At 38.3% G+C, this 5,807-nt stretch overlaps 1 pseudogene; it reads left to right on the top strand.

The window, feature by feature from the left end:
• The first annotated feature begins 3,050 nt into the window (after positions 1-3,050).
• LOC123927136 lies at positions 3,051-4,665 on the top strand (annotated as a pseudogene).
• Positions 4,666-5,807: the final 1,142 nt, after the last annotated feature.

The raw sequence follows: 5,807 nt of genomic DNA on the forward strand, positions 1-5,807 counted from the left end.
AAATAACCTCCAACTGATACAAATATAGACAAATAAGTCAAAATACAGTATCATTTATTGATCCAAGAAATTTGATCAATGGAACAAGTAACCCTAGGGATAACAGCACAATCCTATTTGAGAGTCCATATCAACAAAAGGGTTTATGACCTCGATGTTGGATCAGGACATGCCAATGGTGCAGCAGCTATTAAAGATTCATTTGTTCAACAATTAAAGTCCTAAGTGATCTGAATTCCGACCAGAGCAATCCAGGTCAGTTTCTATCTATTACAACAACTTCTCCCAGTATGAAAGGCCAAGAGAAGTAAGGTCTATTCTTTCAGAATGCCTTAGGACTAATAGAGGATATAATTTTAATCTAAATAGTCCACCTTCATTTCATAGCCTTAGAGATAGGGCTTGTTAGGGTGGCAGAGCCCAGTAATTGTGCAAAACTTAAACTTTTATTCTCAGAGGTTCAAATCTTCTTCCTAACATTATGTTTATAATTAATATCATTTCACTAATTGTACCTATCCTGCCTGCTGTAGCATTTCTAACATTAGTGGAACGAAAAATCCTAGGGTATATAGAACTCCACAAAGGCCCAAATATCGTAGGGCCCTATGGCCTCTTGCAACCAATTGCAGATGCTGAAAAACTATTCACTAAAGAACCTTTACCACCCCTAACATCATCTATCACTATATTTGTAATAGCCCCAATCCTAGCCCTACCACTAGCCCTAATCATATGAGTCCCATTACCAATACCTTACCCACTCAATATAAAGCTAGGAATCCTATTCATACTAGCAATCTCAAGCCTAGCCTATTTTATGGTCTGGATGAGCCTCAAACTCAAAATATGCCCTAATTTGGGCCCTTCGAGCTATAGCCCAAACAATTTCCTACAAAGTCACACTGGCCATCATCCTCCTATCAGTACTATTAATAAATGGCCCTTTTACCCTATTCCACACTTATTACTACACAAGAACACCTATGACTAATCCTCCCCACATGACCCCTAGCTATAAAATGATTTATCTCAACCCTAGCAGAAACCAACCACGCCCTATTTGACTTAACAGAAGGAGAATCAGAATTAGTCTCCAGATTCAACGTCAAATACACAGCCGGACCATTCACCCTATTTTTCCTAGCTGAATATGCCAACATTATTATAATGAATATCCTTACAACTATCCTGTTTTTTGGTGAATTCCACACCCCATACTTACTGGAACTATACTCCATCAATTTTACCATAAAAACACTTCTACTAACAACTTCCTTCCTATGAAATCGAGCATACTATTCACGATTCCATTATGATCAACTCATACATTTACAATGAAAAAACTTTCTCCCCCTGAAACTAGCCCTATGCATATGACATGTAGCCTTGCCCATTATAACAGCAACTATTCCTCCCCAGACATAAAAAATATGTCTAACACAAGAGTTACTTTGATTATAGAGGTTTGAGCCCTCTTATTTCTAGAATTATAGGAATTGAACCTAATCCTAAGATCTCAAAAGCGCTTGTGCTACCAAACTCACATCAAATTCTACAGTAAGGTCAGAAATATAAGCTATCAGGCCCATACCCCGAAAATGTTGGTTTATCCCCTTCCCATACTAATTAAACCCCCATCCTTTCTATCATTATATCAACTGTCACTTCAGGAAACATTATAGTACTAATAAGCTCTCACAGACTGACAATCTGGATTGGATTTGAAATAATTATACTACCTATTATCCCCATTTTAATAAAAAAATCAATCCACGAGCCATAGAAGCATCAACAAAATATTTTCTTACCCAAGCCACTGCATCTATACTCTTAATATTAGGAATTATTATTAACCTACTATTGACAGGGCAATGAACAATACTAAATACCCCTAACCCAATTGCATCAAACATAATAACAGTAGCTCTGGCAATAAAATTAGGACTATCACCCTTCCACTTCTGCGTACATGAAGGAACCCAAGGAATCCCACTATCATCAGGAATGATTCTACTAACCTAACAAAAATTGCCCCCTTATCTGATCTATACCAAATCTCTCCATTTATAAATCCAAACTTATTAGTAGCCATAGCTGTTATACCCATTCTAGCAAGAGACTGAGGAGGTCTTAACCAAACACAACTATGAAAAATCCTAGCATACTCATCAATCGCCCACATAGGATGAATGATTGCAGTAACAACAAATAACCCTACCCTAATAATATTATACCTCATAATCTACATTACAATAACACTTGGAACATTTATACTGTTCACACTCAGTTCATCTACAACCACACTATCATTATCTCATATATGAAACAAACTCCCACTAATTACCTCACTAATCTTAACAATCATACTATCACTACGAGGTCTACCTCTCCTCTCAGGATTCATTCCTAAATGAATAATCATCCACAAACTCACACAAAAAACAATATAATTGTTATATAAACATTTATAGCAATTACAGCCCTACTAAACCTATACTTTTATATGCAGTTAACACTTGCAACAGCACTAACTATATTCCCCTCAATAAACACTATAAAAAATGGCAATTTGAAAACACAAAAAACGCAATTCTTTTATCCCCACTAATTGTAACTTCGACCATATTATTTCCATTAACCCCAATAATAGTAACACTGTTCTACAAGTTTAGGTTAAAAACACCAAGGGCCTTCAAAGCTCTAAGTAAGTGCCATTCACTTAACTCCTGAATCTCACCTTAAGGAGTTCAGGAGTATATCTCACATCTACTGAATGCAAATCACTTTAATTAAGCTAAGCCCTTTCTAGACTGCTGGGCTATCATCCCAGGAAACTTTAGTTAGCAGCTAAATACCCTAGTCAACTGGCTTCAATCAACTTCTCCTGCTGCGAAGGGAAAAAAAGGTGGGAGAAGCCCTGGCAGGGTTGCAACTGCTTCTTTGAATTTGCAATTCAATGTGATACTTCACCACAGAGTTGGCAAAAAGAGGACTCAAACCCCTACTCTTCAATTTACAGTCTAATGCCTTTATAGGCCATTTTACCTATGTTCATAAAGCCATAATTATTCTCCACAAATCATAAATATCCTTTACCTTTTATTTGGTGTATGAGCCAGAATTGTAGGCACTGCTCTTAGCCTATTAATCCGTGCTGAATTGGGCCAACCAAGTGCTCTACTAGGAGATGACAAAATCTACAATGTAATTGTAAGCGCCTATGCATTTGTGATAATTTTCTTTATAGTAATGCCAATTATGATTGGAGGATTCAGAAACTGATTAGTACCCTTAACAATTGGCACACCCTACACAGCATTTCCAAGAATAAATAATATAAGCTTTTGACTTCTGCCCCCCCCCCCCTTTCTTCTCCATCCAGCTTCTTCCATGGTAGAAGCAGGTGCAGGAACAGGATGAACTGTGTACCCTCCTCGAGCAGGAAATTTAACACATGCAGGAGCATCCGTAGACATAATAATCTTCTCCCTACCCCTGGCAGGTGTCTCATCCATCCTAGGAACCATTAACTTTATTACTATCATTATCAACATAAACCCCTCTGCAATATCACAATTTCAAACTCCTCTATTTGTATGATCTGTCCTGGTCACAGCTGTACTTCTACTCTTAACATTACCAGTTCTAGCAGTCAATATTACCATACTACTCACAGACTGAAATCTAAATACTACCTTCTTTGACCCAGCTGGAGGAGGAAACCCTATTCTGCATCAACACCCATTCTGATTTTTCAAACATCCCAAAATATATATTCTAATTCTACCAGGATTAGGTACATCTCACATGTAACCTATTACTCAGGAAAAAAAAAAAAAAAGAACCATTCGGCTACATAGGAATAGCCTGAGCAATGATATCTATCAGTTACTTAGGATTTATTGTATGAGCCCACCGCATGTTTATCATAGGAATGGACGTCGGCACATGAGCATACTTCACCTCAGCTACTATAATCATTGCAATTCCAGTGGGAGTAAAAGTATTTAACTGACTGGCTACTCTACACCAGGGAATATTAAATGATCGCCAGCTATATTATGAGCACTGGGGTTTATTTTTCTCTTCACAGTGGGTGGTTTAACAGGTATTATGTTATCAAACTCATCATTAGATATTGTTCTTCATGACACATACTACATTGTAGCACACTTCCATTATGTCTTTTCAATGGGGGCAGTGTTTGCAATCATAGGCGGGTTTGCCCATTGATTCCCACTGTTCATAGGTTACACACTAAATGATATTTGAGCAAAAATCTACTTTACAATTACATTCATAGAAGTAAATATAACATTCTTTCTTCAACATTTCCTAGGCCTATCAGGAATACCTCGATGATACTCCGATTATCCAGATGATTATACAACATGAAACATGATGTCTTCCATGGGTTCATTTATCTCATTAAGGGCAGTAATATTAATAATCTTCATAACCCGTGATGTCTTCACACCCAAACAAGAGGTGATAATAGGAGAACTTACTTCAACAAACATTGAATTATTACATGGATGCCCTCCTCCATATCACACATTCGAAGAGCCAACCTATGTACTACCAAAATAAGAAAGGAAGGAATTGAACCCCTTAGAATTGGTTTTAAGCCAATATCATAACCACTATGTCTTTTTCGATAAAGAGATGTTAGTAAAAATTACATGACTTTGTCAAAGTCAAATTATAGGTGGAAGTCCTTTATATATCTATGGCGTACCCTTTCCAAATAGACCTTGAAGATGCAACCTCCCCTATTATAGAAGAACTATTACACTTCCATGACCATACATTAATTATCATATTCTTACTCAGCTCTCTTGTTCTCTACATCATTTCATTAATACTAACTACTAAAATAACACATACCAGTACTATACATGCTCAAGAAGTTGAAACGGTATGAACTATCCTACCTGCTATCATTTTAATTTTATTTGCTTTACCTTCACAACGAATCCTCTATATAATAGATGAGATAAATAATCCTTCCTTGACCACAAAAACTATGGGTCACCAATGATACTGAAGTTATGAGTACACAGATTATGAAGACCTAAACTTTGACTCCTTTATAACCTCAACTCTAGAGCTAAAACCTGGAGAACTATGACAATTAGAAGTAGACAATCGAGTAGTCCTCCCAATAGAAATAACAATCTGCATACTAATTTTGGAGCCACAACACAGCACCCTGCCTGCCCAGCAGATGAAAAACTGGCTTATAGGGTTGCCCAAATACCCCAAATGAGGATGAACCTGCAGAGCCCTCAATGACACCCCAATACCATAGGCCTCCCTGTGTACTACTGCTCTGTATGACACAAAATGAGCCAAGGCCTCCCATCAGCAGCCCAGACAGCTGGTCACATATGCAGCAGAATGAACTTGCCATGGCCTTAGGCCGTCATCTCTACCCAGCCTTGGTTTTCAGGCATCTGTCCCTAGACCTTATCTCAGATGCCTGCATATAGAGGAACCTAATGCAGAAAACAGAACTCCTTCTTTCCCATGGCAGGAAACCTTGCTGTTTGGAAGGGTGTAAAACCCTCAGAGCAGAGGAAACCTGCATGACCAATGAGGCCACACCACTCTTGAGGGCCGCCTTGGCACAAACACACATTGTGACCCTCAGTCTGAGCCCCCATTTCAAATAAGGCCCTCAGTAGCCAGAACATGTGCCCACATATAGGGCTTGCCCTTCTCCTAGGCCCAAATCCTAACCCAAGGTAGAGTTTTCCAGGCGCCCATACCCAGAGCCCTGTTTTGGAATCCCTCTTCTTAGG

This window comes from Meles meles, chromosome 16, assembly GCF_922984935.1.
Source record: "Meles meles chromosome 16, mMelMel3.1 paternal haplotype, whole genome shotgun sequence".
Taxonomy (NCBI): Eukaryota; Metazoa; Chordata; class Mammalia; order Carnivora; family Mustelidae; genus Meles; species Meles meles.